Source organism: Rhinatrema bivittatum, chromosome 3 (genome assembly GCF_901001135.1).
Source record: "Rhinatrema bivittatum chromosome 3, aRhiBiv1.1, whole genome shotgun sequence".
NCBI classification, from domain to species: Eukaryota; Metazoa; Chordata; class Amphibia; order Gymnophiona; family Rhinatrematidae; genus Rhinatrema; species Rhinatrema bivittatum.
In genome coordinates this window covers 2,978,787-2,998,145 of record NC_042617.1, presented here as the reverse complement: position 1 = coordinate 2,998,145, position 19,359 = coordinate 2,978,787, and the positions used below count along the sequence as shown (strand labels likewise).

General features: G+C 44.1%; 1 protein-coding gene across 2 annotated transcripts in view; it reads right to left on the bottom strand.

Annotated features, from left to right (window-relative positions):
• PTK7 (protein tyrosine kinase 7 (inactive)) overlaps positions 1-19,359 on the bottom strand; it is a 303,844-nt gene that overhangs the window by 1,871 nt on the left and 282,614 nt on the right. The gene's annotated exons all lie outside the window — the stretch shown is intronic.

Here is a 19,359-nt window from a genome sequence, read left to right as displayed (position 1 = left end):
GGATAAGGTAGACTCAGAGTGATCTTAGGAAATATTTCTGTACAGAGAGGGTGGTGGATGCATAGATCGGCCTCCCAGTGGAAATGGTGAAGACAAACCCAGTATCTGAATTCAAGAAAGCCTGGGATAGATACAGGGGATCACCTAAGGAAGTGATGGGAATTATAAAGCTAAATTAATGGGACGGATGTGCAGACTGGATGGGCCATACAATCTTTTTCTGCAGTCATGTTTCTCTGTGTGAGGGCCAGTGCAAGAGTATTAGGTGCTCTAGGCAAAACTTACAGCTCTGCAACATCCCTCCCCATACACAAAAATTATGAATTTCTAACAACAGATTTTACATGAGGAAGGTCAATCCAAGTACAGTCTGCTGAGGTAAAATATCACTTACATCATGTACATTATATTTACATGCCTTATCCTGCTGCCAGCAAGGAACTACTGCTAAAAAGATACCTGGAGCCTATATTGTTTAATCTGCACTAAGCATTGAGTTGCAACAGCGCTATGAGGCTGTGCCCTTGGCTAGCTCCTGTTGCCCTAGGATTATTTAAGGGTTTTTATATACCGACATTCATCAGGGATATCACATCGGTTTACAGTAAACGTGAAATTGCGCATAATGGGGTAGATTTTTAAAAAAACTGCGCCTGCGCAAACAAAAGTACGCCGTATTTTAATAGATACACTCGTCGCCGCACGTATCTTTTAAAATCTGGGGTCAGCTCGCACAAGGCTGCGCAAAATCGGCAGCCTGCGCGCGCCGAGCCGCGCAGCCTGGCTCCGTTCCCTCTAAGGCCCGCTACGAAATCGGAGCAGTCTCGGAGGGAACTTTCTTCCACTCCCCCGCACCTTCTCCTCCCTTTCCCTACCTAACCCTCTTCCCTACCTTTGTTGGAAAAGTTACGCCTGCCCAAGGCAGGCGTAACTTGCGCGCGCCGGGCCAGCTGCCAGCGCACCATGTTCCAGTCTGGGAGCTGGTCCAGAGGCCGCAGCCATGCCCCCGGGTCGGAACCACGCCCCCGGGTCAGAACCACGCCCACGATGACGTGCTGGCCGCGACACGCACATGACACTCCCCCCCAGGAAAGCCCCGGGACTTACGTGCGTCCCGGGGCTTTGCGCGCGCCGAGCCTATGCAACATAGGCTCGGCGCGCGCAGGGGGAGCTTGGGGCAGGTTTTCGGGGGGTACACACGTACCCCTTTGAAAATCTGCCCCAATATGCGCTTGACAAGTAACAAGAGAACAGGTACATATTAAGTTATAAACAGAGTAAATGCCCAAATGAAATATGTATGAGACAAAAGCAGTTGCATATAAAGGTAACTTATGTACAGAGCAGTAGGGTTATTTACAATCACTTACAAGGCTGTTCAGTATGGGGACATCTTAAGAGAGTGTAGCCGAGGAAGATGCTGGGAGTGTATGGGGTGTAGGATTAGGTGTACGCTTGTGTGAACAACCACGTCTTTAGTTTGGTTTTTTTTGAAGATTTTTAGGGGGTCCTCCTGGCGAAGGTCTATGGGCATTTTATTCCATAGGGCAGGGCCAGCTATGGAGAGCGCACGTGCTCTGGTAGATGCCAGGTTGTTGTTTATAGGGGAGGGTATGCGTATGGAAGCAAGGTATTGGTTCCTGGTTGGTTTAGAGGGTTTGTGGAATACTAGTGAATCATTGAACCCATTCATTTCAGGGTTGTGGAGAGCCTTATGTATGATGGAAAGACTTTTGTATTGGATTCGGGATGCGATAGGGAGCCAGTGCAGTTCCTTAAGTACGAGTGAAATGTGTTGATTTCTGCGCGTGTTAGTGAGTATCCGGGCAACTGTCTTTGTAGAATTTGTAGTGGGTGTATGGAGTTTTTGGGTAGGCCTAGGAGAAGTGAGTTACAATAATCAATTTTAGAAAATATTGTAGTTTGCAGCACTGTACGAAAGTCTGGTTGGCGGAGTAAAGGTTTTAATTTCTTTAGGGTGTGTAATTTAAAGAAACATTCTTTCAGAGTGGTGTTAATGAATTCCTTGAGATTGATTTGGCTGTCTAGCATGACCCCTAGATCTCGTACCTGTTGGGAGAACAGGATTGGTAGAGATTGGGGGCGAAGTAGGGGGAGGTTATTAGGCTGATTTTGTGGGGAGATAAGCATTATTTCGGTTTTTGCCGTGTTAAGGGCAAGGTGAATGTTGGATAGGAGTTTGTTAATGGCTAGGAGCGTTGAGTCCCAGATGTTCATAGCTTTAGGGAGGGTGTCAGATATTGGGATAAGAATCTGAACATCATCTGCATTAATATAGTGGGGAAGCTTGAGATTGGATAGGAGATGACAGAGATATAGGAGGTAAATGTTGAAAAGGATGGAGGATAAGGAGGAACCTTGCGTGACTCCTTGGACAAGGGGTATAGGTTTGGACTCGTGGTTTCCAATTTTGACTTTGTAGTTTCGATTACTGAGATATGATCTGAACCAATTATGGGCAGCACCTGTGATTCCAATTTCGTGAATTAATTGCAGGAGGATATTGTGACTGATTGTGTCAAATGCTGAGGATATGTCTAAGAAGGTTAGAATATATGATTATTCTTTATCTAGGTCTTTAATGAGTCGGTCTGACAAGGAAAGGAGGAGGGTTTCAGTACTATGGAATTTCCGAAATCCATACTGAAATGGAGAGAGTAGGTGTGAGTCTTCAAGGTATTCAGTGAGTTGCTTATTGATCGTTTTTTCAAGAATTTTTGAGATGAAGGGGAGGTTTGAGATGGGGCGATAGTTAGACGGGTCGGTGGGGGTCGAGCTTGGGTTTCTTCAGTATTGACTTGACTATTGCTTGTTTGAGGGGGTTGGGTACTTGGCCTGAGGTGATAGAGGCATTTATAATGTTGGCTATGGGCTGGGCTATTATGTTAGGTATGGAGAGTAGGGGTTTAGTAGGGATTGTATCAGAGGGGTGGGAGGATGGTCTGGATTTCTTAAGGAATGATTCAATTTACAGAGCAGTTGTGTATTATAAGGAGGTCAGGCCTTTGGGGGGGAAGGGGTTAGGATGGGCTGGGAAGGCTTCTTATGAGTTTTGATTGTTTGCAGAGGAGGAAGGGAAACATGGAAGCAGTTTATTGACTTTTGGGTCAATACTCTAAGGCCGCGGTAGAAACAGTGCGGCAGTGTCAGGTGCACCCTCGTTCCCCGCACGCACAGTTCTCTTCACCTACCGCTCTATACTCTCTTCTAATTGCATGCAAATGCATGCCGCGGCTGCAAAGCTTTAGGCAAGCGTTAGGCCCGCGCAACCCATTTTACTGTATAGAGCGCCTATACAGTATCCTGGGTTCGCGGGCCTAACGCTTCACGGCCGCGCTGGTATCTGTCATTTCAAATGTCATTAGAAATGACAGGTACCAGGAAGTGGACAGTTATGTTCCCCGATGCTCGGCAAACTATCCCCCAAGCCCCCGCTCACCTGCCCTGGCCCCGTCTGGTCTCCGGTGCAGCCCCAGTCCTGTCTCCTCCTCCCGAAGCAAAAAAAAACAAAACAAAACTGAAAAAAAGCACCGTCCTTAAGTTTTTAACTTGTACACTCTATGGTAAAATTTCTTTTACCGGCCTATCTTCTTTCCAGCTTGTTGCAAGCTTCCAAGTTCTCTCCCCCTGTTGATTGTAACTTTGACTTATTCCTACTTATTGTTATCTTTCGTTTACTTGAATTTGTTACTCTAGTTTTTCCCTTTGTTAAATTGTAAACCGATCCGATATGGTAATTTACTATGAAGGTCGGTATAAAAAACTGTTAAATAAATAAATAAATAAAAAGTAGCAAGGCTCGGGCCTGCTATGATAGTCCCTTCTCCCTTCTCCTCTCCTCCCGATTTCGGCGCTCAAGGCGGCCGGGTGGGCGTGCATTCATCCAGGTAGAGGGAGCCGGCGGCGAAAGCGGCCTCCGGCTCCCTCTGCCTGGATGAATGCACGGCCCCCGCCAGCAGCAAATGAATGCCCGTGCGATTTCGGCGCTCAAGGCATGAGCGCCGAAATCGCACGGGCATTCATTCGCTGCCGGCGGGGGCCGCTGGATGAATGCACGCCCACCCGGCCGCCTTGAGCGCCGAAATCGGGAGGAGAGGAGAAGGGAGAAGGGACTACCGTAGCAGGCCCGAGCCTTGCTACTTTTTCGGTTTTTTGTTTTTTTTGCTTTGGGAGGAGGGGACAGGACTGGGGCCAGGGCAGGTAAGCAATGTTTTTACACTTTTTTTACACCATTTTTTACACTTTATTCCCGTTTTAATTTTCAAACACCACACTAACACCACACTAACACCAAGTAGAGGGTAGCGGTAAACTAACAGGTTAAGGACGCGGCAAAATAGCGGGTTACAAAGGAGATAATCTGAGCGCGCGTCACAGTATCGGAGGGGAATAGCTAATTCCTTCATTATACAGCTAATTCGTTCATTTACATATTATATACATGCTGCGTGCGGAAAGGGTTATGCGTCTGTTTTAAGAAGCGCTAAGGACGCGTGAAACTGGAGACTGTATCGCTGAATCGCCTTACGCGTCTGAATTGTGCGCTCCCAGCACGTTACAGACGGGAAATCTTCAACCGCACGTTACAGTATCGACCTGTATGTCTTGGAAGAATAGTGCGTGTTCCTCACATTTGGTTTTGGCTACATCCTCTGGTATAACTGCCGGTGCCGATTTGGTAATTTATTCTCCAACAAGGCAATAAATGGAGTCGGAATATGGCTGATAAAGGTAATAACAGCAGAAAAACTGTTATGATAAACCATGCCCTGAAGAGACAGCACCTGAAGATGAGGCCCGGGCAGAGAGCATGCTTCCGGCAGGGATGTTGGAGGCCATGAAAACTTGTCTGTATGCTAATGCAAATGCGACCTTGCACCTGGAGATGGGGCAGTCATTTGGTGGAAAACGTCAGAGGTTGGAGGCAGGAACGAGTAGCGAGGTGATAGTGGAGGGCAGAACTGAGTCATCAGTGATTACTTATCAACAGAAGCAGCAGACATAATGCAAGGTTACAGCTGCGAGTATCTGCACTCATAGGATGGAACACAAAGGCTCCTGCTGGTCGCAAACAGATCAAGGATTTTCATGACAGTGACTGTGGTACAGTAGGAGTGATAAGTGGTTGGACTGGGAATGAAGTGTGGGGTGGAAAGCACAGGGAAGGGAGAGTGTTAAAAGGAGGGATTACTCAGATCCCGAGACTCCAGGACATTATTGACATACTACATCAATACCATAAGTTGGCTTCCTTAACGTTAACCAAACAGAACAGAATGACTTCTTTTTTGAAGATCTGGAAACCCTTCATGGCTCATGTTGCCCACTTGTGATCTTCCTGACATTGTATCTTCGTGGAGGCGGTGCAGGGGTTACTATGCCTGCCAGCCCATTACAATGTTCAAACCGGAGTGATACTTGATAGGCTTGTGCATATCCGTTAAACTATAGGAGCACTATGAACCTGGAAGCTGGCATTGCTGTGCTCTACTGGCTTATATCTTGTGACAGTTTGTACTACATTGATATACATGAATCTGTTCTAGTCTTCTACTACCAGGGGAGTAGATGGGGAACTTTTACAATTTTGCGCTGTGTGCTGTATTGTCATGTGTTCAAACTGTGCACGCTATTGCTTAAAACCTTAATAAAAAAAGTAAATTTAAAAAAAAAGGTGTGATTACTGATGCAGTTGGGCTATGGGAGATTCCTTGTCTAGCCAAGTCCATTAGAGGATGGGGTAGGGTAAGCAGCACTGAGGAAGGGGGAAAGTATTCCAGCTCCTCCTTCAACAGCTGCAAGCGTTATCTGGGGAGGGTGAGCTGGGGGTTGGTTAGTGTTGTGGGTGCTAATAGGTTTATTAAAAGAGGAGGATACACGATGGCTGGAGGTGATCAGAGGAGAGATAATTGGTAGTCAGTATGGCTAGCAAGATGGTTAACATTGAAACTGTTAATGTGCGTGGTATTGGTGCCCCAGTTAAGAGAAAGAGAGTCCTTAATTTTTTTTTAAAGGTCAGGGAACAATGATAATGGGAAATAGGAACTAGTTATTTACTCTTTCAGATAACACTAGGAGTAGAGAACATAGCATGAAACTAGCAGTCGGCACATTTAAAACAAATCCTAAGGAAGTCTCTTTTCACTCTGTGCACAATCAAGCTCTGGAATCTGTTGCGGGAGGATGTGGTCAAGGCAACTAACAGTGGGGTTTGAAAGAGGACTGGACAAGTTCCTGAAGGAAAAGTCTATAAATACTTATTAGCCAGGTAGACTTGGGAAAGCCAGCGCTTATCCTGGGAGTGAGATTCAGGAAATAGATCAACCATTGGGGATCTGATGGTTACTCGTGACCCACACTGGCCACTGTCAGAGACAGGATGCTGAGCTCGATGGATCTTGCCCTGATCCAAAATGGCATTTATCTTCTTATGGTATGTAGAGCTAACAACTCAAATAGAGGTCAAGTACTGAAGGGGTCCCCTTAAAATGAAAATCTGAAACTGGTCTTTCCTTTGAGATTTATTGTCCAGAATGAAAGACAGACTGATTTTGTTGGTCATTTTCAATGTGGACAGTGCTCATTGTGTTCTCTAGCTATTAAAACAGGGAGCAAAACTTTCACACTTATTTGTTCCTGGATTTGCCTGCACATAAAGGTGAATTTTAAAAGCCGAGCATGCACCAGAATTGGGAGATGTGCGTACATCTAGCCCATGCATGTGGCCACCTGATTTTATAAGCCTCCCACATGCATGCACAAGTACAGATGTGTGAATATCTCGCATTGGGAGTAAAAGGGGCGGAGCCAAAGGATGTGCACGCAAGTACCTATGCACCTGGATACACAGCCAGGTCTACTTGAGTGCAAATCTACTTCTGCAATGGAGGAGGTGCAAGTCTTTATAAAATTATTTCTGGACATAGCTGAAGTATTTGAGGGGTCTGGGATAACTGCAGGCTAAAGAACCAGGGGGGGTTAGAGGACCTAGCTCTAGCATGGGTCATGGGCTGGCACGTGGCCGTTATAAAATTCCCTCACATGCACATCCCAAAGCAGACTTATGCTGCTGTGCATCTACAAGCTTCAAATTAAGTGCACACATACACGCACCATAGCTATTTTATAACATGTACACGTGTGTGTGCAGGATATAATATTGCCCATATAGCACATGCTTGTTTTAAAGTTACCATCATCGTTCAGCTCTGAAAGTATGTGCATATGCTTCAGTACACATGAACATCTGCAATGCATCGAACACACATACTTTACCTATTTTATAAGGTGAAATTACCAGCAGATAGAGATGGAGAAAAACTGACTCGCTGACATACAAAAGCCAAACTGTAGACAAACTGATTAGACTTGAGACATGTACATCTCCTAAGGGATTATTTTGCACTAATTTACTTTAGAAGCACATTATAAATTAGAAGGAAAGAGCTCAGTAACCCACATTCCAGTGGAAACACTGAGAGGAGAGGATCACCTTGCTGGTGGCTGAAAGGAATCAGTAAGTTTTTGCTTGGGACATTGACATTGACTTTTTTAAAAGTATTGGGGCAAAGTTAACTATTTGGGAATATTATTTAGTGTGTTTGTGTGTTTGTGCCTTTAATAGTCAGTCAGTAAATAAAACAAGTTAGACTGTTTGCATTTTTAAATAGTCAGTCAATAAGGTAGCAGTAGGTAGTGTGTTTATTTTTTTAAAAGTCTGCCTGACTATTAAAGTGTCCTCCAGACTTTTAAAGAGCTAAGTGTTTTATGTAATAAATAACTGAGTGCATTGTATTGAAAAACAAAAAAAACCACAAAAACAAAAAAAAAAAAAACCCAACAAAAAAGTAGCCAGAAGCTAGAAATAAGCTAGGAGCAGTATATACCAAAGTAAAAAAGTTGAATATTTCAGCTCAGTTACTCACCTTGGAAAGGTGTTGAGGTAGTGTGATTAGGTTTGAATAGGGAACAACATTTGTTAATCAAGGGAGCTGTGAGTCACTCAGGCTGACTAACTAAGTGTGAAGATTGTGTGTTTTGTTAATAGGTACTATTGTGTATTTGTGAATAGGTGCTATTCTTTGTTAATCAGCACAGCAGTGAGTCACGCAGGAAATCTAACTGAAAGGTCACGCAGGAAATCTAACTGAAAGGTCACTCAGGAAATCTAACTGAAGTGTACATCTCCTAAGGGATTATTTTGCACTAATTTACTTTAGAAGCACATTATAAATTAGAAGGAAAGAGCTCAGTAACCCACATTCCAGTGGAAACACTGAGAGGAGAGGATCACCTTGCTGGTGGCTGAAAGGAATCAGTAAGTTTTTGCTTGGGACATTGACATTGACTTTTTTAAAAGTATTGGGGCAAAGTTAACTATTTGGGAATATTATTTAGTGTGTTTGTGTGTTTGTGCCTTTAATAGTCAGTCAGTAAATAAAACAAGTTAGACTGTTTGCATTTTTAAATAGTCAGTCAATAAGGTAGCAGTAGGTAGTGTGTTTATTTTTTAAAAAGTCTGCCTGACTATTAAAGTGTCCTCCAGACTTTTAAAGAGCTAAGTGTTTTATGTAATAAATAACTGAGTGCATTGTATTGAAAAACAAAAAAAACCACAAAAACAAAAAAAAAAAAAAAACCCAACAAAAAAGTAGCCAGAAGCTAGAAATAAGCTAGGAGCAGTATATACCAAAGTAAAAAAGTTGAATATTTCAGCTCAGTTACTCACCTTGGAAAGGTGTTGAGGTAGTGTGATTAGGTTTGAATAGGGAACAACATTTGTTAATCAAGGGAGCTGTGAGTCACTCAGGCTGACTAACTAAAGTTAGACTGTTTGTAATTCCCAACCCTCCCACCCCTCGCCCACCCACCCCAAGCTCATCCCTTAATTTATAGGCAGGTGCCACTTGCACAAAAAAAAACCCAAAAAAAACAAAAAACCCCATCAACAAAAACTTTATTGAGAATTCGATCAGACCCCAGTAGGCCACTACCAGACATATAGTGAATTCACTAATACATTTAAAGGAACTTAGACACATTCCTACTCCCATAGCAACCTAAAACTTAACTAGGAACTGATCAAAATTGAGATGAAGGCAGCAGTCCAGCAGCAAGAGGGGGGCTTCCCAGTCTTTTGCATCGAGTGTCACATGTATGATTTTTTACCCACCGGTGAGAAGTTGTACATGTGCACGCGATGCAAAGAGCTCCTGGCTCTCAGAGAACGAGTCCGATCTCTGGAGGCTAGAGTGGCAGACCTGGAGGAGCTGAGGGAGACAGAGAGGTATATAGATGAGACCTTCAGGGACATAGTAGTCCAGTCCCAACTTCAGACTGGCAGCCCTGGTGCTGCCTTGGAGGAAGAAGGTCTCATAATGGGAGAGCACCAACCAGATGTAGCAGGAAAGGATCCTGTAGCAAGGACCTGCTCTCTAGGTGATGCATTGTCCTTTCGCACTGAGGATATCTCCCCAAGGCCTACTGCCCAGGAGGGAAGGGTTAGGTCGGCCGTCATAGTTGGTGATTCGATTATTAGGAATGTAGATAGCTGGGTGGCTGGTGGGCGTGAGGATCGCCTGGTAACATGCCTACCTGGTGCGAAGGTGGCGGACCTCACGCGTCACCTAGATAGGATTTTAGACAGTGCTGGGGAGGAGCCGGCTGTCGTGGTACACGTGGGCACCAACGACATAGGAAAATGTGGGAGGGAGGTTCTGGAAGCCAAATTTAGGCTCTTAGGTAGAAAGATTAAATCCAGAACCTCCAGGGTAGCATTCTCTGAAATGCTCCCTGTTCCACGCGCAGGTCACCAGAGGCAGGCAGAGCTCCGGAGTCTCAATGCGTGGATGAGACGATGGTGCAAGGAAGAGGGATTCAGTTTTGTTAGGAACTGGGGAACCTTTTGGGGAAGGGGGAGTCTCTTCCGAAGGGATGGGCTCCACCTTAACCAGGATGGAACCAGACTGCTGGCGCTAACCCTTAAAAAGGAGATAGAGCAGCTTTTAAACTAGAACAAAGGGGAAAGCCGACAGTCGCTCAGCAGCGCATGGTTCGGAGAGATGTATCTTTAAAGGATACTAATGATGCACTAGAATTAGGGCATCCCGACAGTGAGGTTCCAATAATTAGAAAAGTAGTCCAAATGCCTGTAACTAAAAACTCACCTGAGCTAAAAAATTCTAACTTATCCCTATCAATTAAAAAGCAGAATAAAAATACAATCAAAAAACAAACTTTGAAATGTTTGTATGCTAATGCCAGAAGTCTAAGAAGTAAGATGGGAGAATTAGAATGTATAGCAGTAAATGATGACATAGACTTAATTGGCATCTCAGAGACGTGGTGGAAAGAGGATAACCAATGGGACAGTGCTATACCGGGGTACAAATTATATCGCAATGATAGAGAGGAGCAGTCGGGAGGAGGTGTGGCGCTTTATGTCCGGGATGGCATAGAGTCCAACAGGATAAACATCCTGCATGAGACTAAATACAAAATTGAATCTTTATGGGTAGAAATCCCTTGTGTATCAGGGAAGACTACAGTGATAGGGGTATACTACCGTCCACCTGGTCAAGATGGTGAGATGGACAGTGAAATGCTAAGAGAAATTAGGGAAGCCAACCAAATTGGTAGTGCAGTAATAATGGGAGACTTCAATTACCCCAATATAGACTGGGTAAATGTATCATCGGGTCACGCTAGAGAGATAACGTTCCTGGATGGAATAAATGATAGCTTTATGGAGCAAATGGTTCAGGAACCGACGAGAGAGGGAGCAATTTTAGATCTAATTCTCAGTGGAGCACAGGACTTGGTGAGAGAGGTAACGGTGGTGGGGCCGCTTGGCAATAGTGATCATAATATGATCAGATTTGATTTAATGACTGGAAAAGGAACAGTGTGCAAATCCAAAGCTCTCGTGCTAAACTTTCAAAAGGGAAACTTTGATAAAATGAGAAAAATTGTTAGAAAAAAACTGAAAGGAGCAGCTACAAAAGTAAAAAATGTCCAAGAGGCGTGGTCATTGTTAAAAAATACCATTCTAGAAGTACAGTCCAGATGTATTCCACACATTAAGAAAGGTGGAAAGAAGGCAAACGATTACCGGCATGGTTAAAAGGGGAGGTGAAAGAAGCTATTTTAGCCAAAAGATCTTCATTCAAAAATTGGAAGAAGGATCCAACAGAAGAAAATAGGATAAAGCATAAACATTGGCAAGTTAAATGTAAGACATTGATAAGACAGGCTAAGAGAGAATTTGAAAAGAAGTTGGCTGTAGAGGCAAAAACTCACAGTAAAAACTTTTTTAAATATATCCGAAGCAGAAAGCCTGTGAGGGAGTCAGTTGGACCGTTAGATGATCGAGGGGTTAAAGGGGCACTTAGAGAAGATAAGGCCATCGCGGAAAGATTAAATGATTTCTTTGCTTCGGTGTTTACTGAAGAGGATGTTGGGGAGGTACCCGTAATGGAGAAGGTTTTCATGGGTAATGATTCAGATGGACTGAATCAAATCACGGTGAACCTAGAAGATGTGGTAGGCCTGATTGACAAACTGAAGAGTAGTAAATCACCTGGACCGGATGGTATACACCCCAGAGTTCTGAAGGAACTAAAAAATGAAATTTCAGACCTATTAGTAAAAATTTGTAACTTATCATTAAAATCATCCATTGTACCTGAAGACTGGAGGATAGCAAATGTAACCCCAATATTTAAAAAGGGCTCCAGGGGCGATCCGGGAAACTACAGACCGGTTAGCCTGACTTCAGTGCCAGGAAAAATAGTGGAAAGTGTTCTAAACATCAAAATCACAGAACATATAGAAAGACATGGTTTAATGGAACAAAGTCAGCATGGCTTTACCCAGGGCAAGTCTTGCCTCACAAATCTGCTTCACTTTTTTGAAGGAGTTAATAAACATGTGGATAAAGGTGAACCGGTAGATATAGTATACTTGGATTTTCAGAAGGCGTTTGACAAAGTTCCTCATGAGAGGCTTCTAGGAAAAGTAAAAAGTCATGGGATAGGTGGCGATGTCCTTTCGTGGATTGCAAACTGGCTAAAAGACAGGAAACAGAGAGTAGGATTAAATGGGCAATTTTCTCAGTGGAAGGGAGTGGACAGTGGAGTGCCTCAGGGATCTGTATTGGGACCCTTACTGTTCAATATATTTATAAATGATCTGGAAAGAAATACGACGAGTGAGATAATCAAATTTGCAGATGACACAAAATTGTGCAGAGTAGTTAAATCACAAGCAGATTGTGATAAATTGCAGGAAGACCTTGTGAGACTGGAAAATTGGGCATCCAAATGGCAGATGAAATTTAATGTGGAAAAGTGCAAGGTGATGCATATAGGGAAAAATAACCCATGCTATAATTACACGATGTTGGGTTCCATATTAGGTGCTACAACCCAAGAAAGAGATCTAGGTGTCATAGTGGATAACACATTGAAATCGTCGGTTCAGTGTGCTGCGGCAGTCAAAAAAGCAAACAGAATGTTGGGAATTATTAGAAAAGGAATGATGAATAAAACGGAAAATGTCATAATGCCTCTGTATCGCTCCATGGTGAGACCGCACCTTGAATACTGTGTACAATTCTGGTCGCCGCATCTCAAAAAAGATATAATTGCGATGGAGAAGGTACAGAGAAGGGCTACCAAAATGATAAGGGGAATGGAACAACTCCCCTATGAGGAAAGACTAAAGAGATTAGGACTTTTCAGCTTGGAGAAGAGACGACTGAGGGGGGATATGATAGAGGTGTTTAAAATCATGAGAGGTCTAGAACGGGTAGATGTGAATCGGTTATTTACTCTTTCAGATAGTAGAAGGACTAGGGGACACTCCATGAAGTTAGCATGGGGCACATTTAAAACTAATCGGAGAAAGTTCTTTTTTACTCAACGCACAATTAAACTCTGGAATTTGTTGCCAGAGAATGTGGTTCGTGCAGGTAGTATAGCTGTGTTTAAAAAAGGATTGGATAAGTTCTTGGAGGAGAAGTCCATTACCTGCTATTAGGTTCACTTAGAGAATAGCCACTGCCATTAGCAATGGTTACATGGAATAGACTTAGTTTTTGGGTACTTGCCAGGTTCTTATAGCCTGGATTGGCCACTGTTGGAAACAGGATGCTGGGCTTGATGGACCCTTGGTCTGACCCAGTATGGCATTTTCTTATGTTCTTATGTTCTTATTAACAGTCAGTGACTCATTACTTTCAGCCAACTCGGAAGTATGGAGTTCAGTTAAAATTCAACATCAATTGATCTTAGGGGCTGGTTATTTCACTTACTAGTCCTTCAAATAATTAAAAAAAAGAATACTCTGCAGCATCCCCAAACAAAGGACAAACTAAAACCAAGTAGGCAGCCCAGAGCGAATTATGGATTGGCCTGCCTTCCTTACAGGAAAGGAAATTATCAGGTAAGATTTAATGTCACCTTCCTCTGCACTCAGGCAGGCCAATCCACACCGGTTGGATGTACCAATGCTACTCCTGAAATGGTAGGGACGCTGCCTGCTGTCCTGTCAGCACTGTACACGTGAAAGCTGCGTAGTCTTGAGCCTTAATATCCACGCAGTAATGCTTAGAGAAAGTATGTAACGAGGACCATGTTGCTGCCTGGAAAATCTCGACAAGAGACAACAGCCAAATCTCCACCCACGAGATCGCCTGAGCTCTAATGGAATACGCCCTGACTTGTCTAGGCAATGGTACATCTACATCCACATAGGCAGCCGTGATGACCTCTCTAACCCAATGGGCTACTGTTGCCTGTGACGCCGGTTCCCCTTGTTTACCTCCACCATGGAGAACAGTCAATCAGTTTTCCTCAAGAAGCGAGTGACCTTCACGTTCCGCATCAAATGCCACTTGAAATCCAAAGCATGCAACAATCAATAATCCCACTCATCTCTATCCCTGTTCAATGTGGGCACCGAGATAAACTGATTCAAATTAAACTCATATCACTTTTGGTAAAAAGGAAGGTACGATCCTAAGCTGTACCGCTCCCGGAGTTATTTGCAAAAACATTCACAGCAAGAAAGTGTCTGTAGCTCAGAGATACACCTTGCCGAACAGATCGCCACCAGAAAAATTGTTTTCAAGATGAGCAGTCACAAGGAGAGAGCACATAGCGGCCAAATGTAATACCTGCCAAAAAAGCAATCCCAGATAAAGGTCCCAAAAAGGTACTGGTAGGCGCAAGGGAGGACATAGATGCTTGACTCCCTTCAGGAATCTGGACACATCTGGATGGGAAGACAAGGCCTACCATTGATCCACCCCCATAGCAAGTGAGAGCTGTTACCTTTACTTTCAGAGTATTTAAGGCCAAACTGTTAACCAAGCCTTCCTGTAAAAATTTAAAAAATATTTGAATCTCTACTTTAAGAGGGTGAGAACCTCTCACCTCACACTGGCTCTTGAATACTCTCCAAACCCTAATATAAGCTAAGGACCAAACCATAAGGCAGCCTGAGAGGACTGTCCACCAGGAGCTGTCCCTGTCTAGGGACAATCCGGAGCTAGCAGAAGTAAGGTCTCGGAATAACTTGCAATCTTCCGAATTACTCTCTGATCATTGGCCAGAGCGGGAAAGCATATAACACCCCACTCCGTGGCCACACTTGGACGAGAGCATCGCTTCCTAGCGATTTCTGATCCCTTCTGCGACTGTAGAATCGTTTCACCATCACATTGTTGGAGGTCACCATTAAGCCCAGATATAGCTGACCCCAAGGAGACACTATGAGTTGAAAAGCCTCTTCCGCCAGCTCCCACTCTCCTGGGTCCTAGACTTGTCTGCTGAGGAAATCGGCCTGTACATTTTCCTTCCCGGGAATGTTGGAGGCAGATATCTCCTGAAGATGCTCTGCTCATACCATGAGCGCATCTATCTCCACAGACACCTGATGGCTTCAATTCCACCCTGATGTTTTATGTAGGCGACTGTCATGGCATTGTCTGACATTATTCTCACCGCTTGACTTGCCAGCTGCTCGGCTTAAGCATGCCAATTGAACTGCACGTGCTTCTAAACTATTCATGGTCCACTGTTGTTCCTCGACATTCCACCAACCTTGCGCCTTCAACTTTTGATAGTGAGCCTCCCAAACCCAGAAGGCTTGTTTCTGTCATTAACACCAACCAGTCCAATGTCTCCAAGGGCACTCCTTTCCTGAAGTGGCCCACTTGTAACCACCACTGCAACTGGTCACCCCCTCCATTGGCAATTGGAGTCTCACTGTGCACTCCTATGATTGCAGATTCCACTGAGAGAGCACGCACACTGAAGTGGCCCTGTATGTGCCCTCACCCAGGGTACTACCTCCAACATTGCCGGCATAGACCCCAGAACCTGCAGATAAGACCTCATTGTTGGACACATAGTCCTCCTCAAGGACTGGGCCCGAGTCACCAGCTTCTGAACGTGTTTCTCTGGCAGGAACACCCTGCCCCCTACTCCATGTCAAATCACATGCCGAATTACTCCAGGGACTGAGATGGCTGTAAACTGCTCTTGGCTGAGTTCATCACTTAGCCTAGCTTCTGACACAAGCAGAACATGTTTTGAGATGTCAATTGACTCTTCCACACTCTTGGCTTGAATCCAGGCATCCAGATATGGATAGACAAGAATGCCCTCCTTGTGAAGAGACACCGCTATCACCATCATGACCTTGGAGAAAGATCTGGGCACAGTAGCCAGATTGAAGGGTAGGGTTTGAAACTGTAATAGTGCCCTTGAATGGCAAAATAAAGGAAATATGGGGGGGGGGGGGGGGGGGGGCGCTCTTCGGTGGCTGAGGGCAGACGTTTGAGAACGGAGCTCCGTCCTCCTCAGGCCTAACAACCATCTAAATTCCTTGCTATTCAACCCAATTCCATCCTAGGAAGGATCTGCTATAAGTTACTCTACAGATGGCATTACACACCAATTCAAGTACATAAATTTGTCCCAAGGTCATCTGATCAATGTTGGCAGGCATGTGGTGAGGTAGGCACGTATTATCATATGTGGCGGCAGTGTCTGAAAGTGCAAGTCTACTGGTCATCAGTTATTTCCTGGACTTATTCTATTCTCAAAATTGACCTTAAGGCAGAACCATGGCATGTACTGTTGAATCTACCTTTGGAAGATTTAAATAAAGACACAGCGCTTCCTCCAACAAACTTTTATTGCAGCAAGGTTAGTTTTGGCTCAATACTAGAAAGACAGCAAGGCACCTAGTCTTGCCATGATGCAACATAAATTTCATTTTCTATTCCAGATGGCTCGCCTGACAGCAACTCACCATGATCATCTCCAAGTCTTTCTCAGGATCTGGTCCCCATATCAGACTTGGCCAGCAGAGCAGAAGTAGATAGTCTGCTGTTCTATTAATTGATCCTCTATATTCAGGTCACTTATTCCTCGCAGTACTTTTTGTTCCCACTAATTGATCCTCTATTATTGCCAACATTATTGATAATTGAATGGTATACACAGATTTGTCCTCGTTGTCAACAGGGTTTGGGAGGGGGTAAATAAATAATTTAATGACTCAATGTTTATAAAACCTTTGTTGGGGCAGATAGATGCTCTTGTTTCTGTATGTTATATTATCTGCAGGGAGTTATTGCATTTTGTATATTATACTTGCGTTTACTCTGTTTATGCAGATATCACTGTGTTAGTGCATCATGTTCGCTTTCATAATAAAACATGATTAAAACAAAAAAAATAAAAAGGAAATGATGTTTCTGACAAATGGGAATATGTAGATAGGCTTCCGTCAGATCTAAAGACATGAGAAATTCCCATCTGTACTGCCATAATTATGGAGTGTAGGGTTTCCATCCTGAAGCAAGTCACATGCAAATGCCGTGTCAAAAGGAACCCTCTTCCTTCTTGGGAATGAAAAAACAAATGGAATAGTGCCCCATATTTTCTTGCGATCTAGGAACTGGAATTACAGCCTTCAGGTCTATCAGCCTTCTCAATATAATGTCCACTGCCACTTTCTTCACTAGGGAATTGCAAGAACAGACCATAAATGCATCTGGAGGAATTCAGAGGAATTCCTGAACATAGCTGTCTCTTACCACTTCCATCGTAATCTGGACCCACCTTTGATAAAAGTGAGATAAAAGACCACCTCCTCTCACTAGCTTTGGTAGGTGAGCCCCCACACCTTCATTATGAAAATCAAGATGCTCCAGTCCCAGAGCCCATGTCTTTATGAGGCTTTTTAGAGCAAATTAACTGATCTTCCAAAGGGACAAGACTTTTGAGTAGCTGCTTCTCTATAAGGACAAAACTGATGGGACTCCCTAAAGCAGGCTTTCACCCCAAAAGAATGTGATGCTACTTTCCTGTCTTCCGGCAATTGTGGAATCTTGATTCACCCCATCTATTCGCCATCTTTTTCAACTCACTCCTGAACAGGAGAGAACCCTTAAAGGGCAACCTTGTCAAATTTGATTTAGAAATCTTATCCGCCGACCAGTTTATAGCCACAACAGGTGCCTGATCACTATTACGGAAGCTATGCTTTTAACGGCCGTACGCACCAAGTCACATCTTGCATCAGCTAAAAATGCAGCTCCTGGTTCCATCCCTAGCCCACTATTGGCTCCTGTATTTTGAGCCTCCTGAAAGAGATGCATACCTGCCTGAGTGACCAGGCAGCAGCAAAAAGCTATTTGCAAATTCATTGCCATGGCTTCAGATGCCTATTTGAGGATGGCCTCACTCCTCCTGTCATAGAAACATAGAAATGACGGCAGAAGAAGACCAAACGGCCCATCCAGTCTGCCCAGCAAGCTTCACACTTCTTTTTTCTCATACTTATCTGTTTCTCTTGGCTCTTAGTAACCTTAGGTTCTATTTCCCTTTCACCCCCACCATTAAAGTAGAGAGCAGTGGGGGCGCTCTAGCGCTGTGATCAAAATGGCCGCCTAAGCGAACTCCTCCGCTCCAGTTTATCTAACAAACTGAAGGAATCTGCTCTGTAATAATCTCCAGCGCATAAATTTGGTCTCAATCGCTCCATAAACCTCTTTGTGCTAAATGGCAGCCAGCAAAGCCGGTAAAATAGAGGCAGCCTTTGCGGCGGCGGCCGGAACGAAAAGATCGAAGGCTGATCCTCCGTCACCGAGCAAGGCCCCGCCGGCGAAAGTCATGGCCTCAACGGATGTCGTCCTAACTGAATTGAGGCAACTTAAGGACTTGATCAACATTAATATCGATGCTACTAATGCGATTCGAGGGGAATTACTAGCGGTTTCCAATCAACTTGAAACTTACCGCACTCGATTGGATGATGTGGAAACCCAAGTTGCTTCGTTATTACTGAATTCCACCTCCGTTCCTCAGATGACGCAGAATATGGAACACATGCGAAATTCTTTGGAGGATTTATCCAACCGGAATCGCCGCAACAATGTGAGGATTCTTGGGATCGCAGAAGGCGAGGAAGGTAATGACATAAGTGGATTTATTAGTAAACTGCTTACCTCCAGCCTCCAACTTGAATTTCAATATCCTGTAGAGATTGAGAGGGCCCATAGAGTGCCTGCAAGGCCTCTTCCAACTTCTAAATATCCGCGGCCTATTATTTTTAAATTGCTGCGTCATCCGCAAGTACTTCAAATCCTGGCGGCTGCCAGAAATCAAGCGCCGGTTCAATATAAGGGCCATAACGTGCTCTTTGTACCCGATTTCGCCAAAGATACTGCTGCGAGGCGTAAGGCCTTTCTCGCTTTGCGACCGAGGCTGCAGCGTGTGGGCGCGAAATATGGTCTCTTATACCCCGCACAAATGCGTGTTACCCACCAGAATTGAACGAAGATCTACCAACAACCTCAGGATCTAGAGGCTTTTCTTCAATCCGTGGATAATGGACACGACATGATTACTTGATGTGACAATAACTGGGATGCCTCACATGGCAAGATATGATGGCTTCTGGATTTTTCCAAGGAGCGCGGACTGGTCATATTCTAAGCTGGAATACTCTCTCATTATTGTGTGCTTTTTTTTTCTTCAATGAATGGTTTTTTATTACGCATCCAAGGAGCGGAACTGTTTGCTGCGATGGTCAGTGATCCGCCTAGAAACCCATCACTAGTCCCCAGAGGGACTTCTCGAATAGCACGGTTAGTGCTAGCTGTACTTGATATCCTTTGACTTTCCCTTTTTTTTTCTATTTACCCCTCTATTCTTATCCTCTCTCTCTCTTTCCTTTTTACTGCTTTCTTTTTTAATTTTTCCTTATCTTTCTAAGCCTTTCAATCTCCCCTTTTTTTTTTTTTTCCTTTCTCTCTTTCTG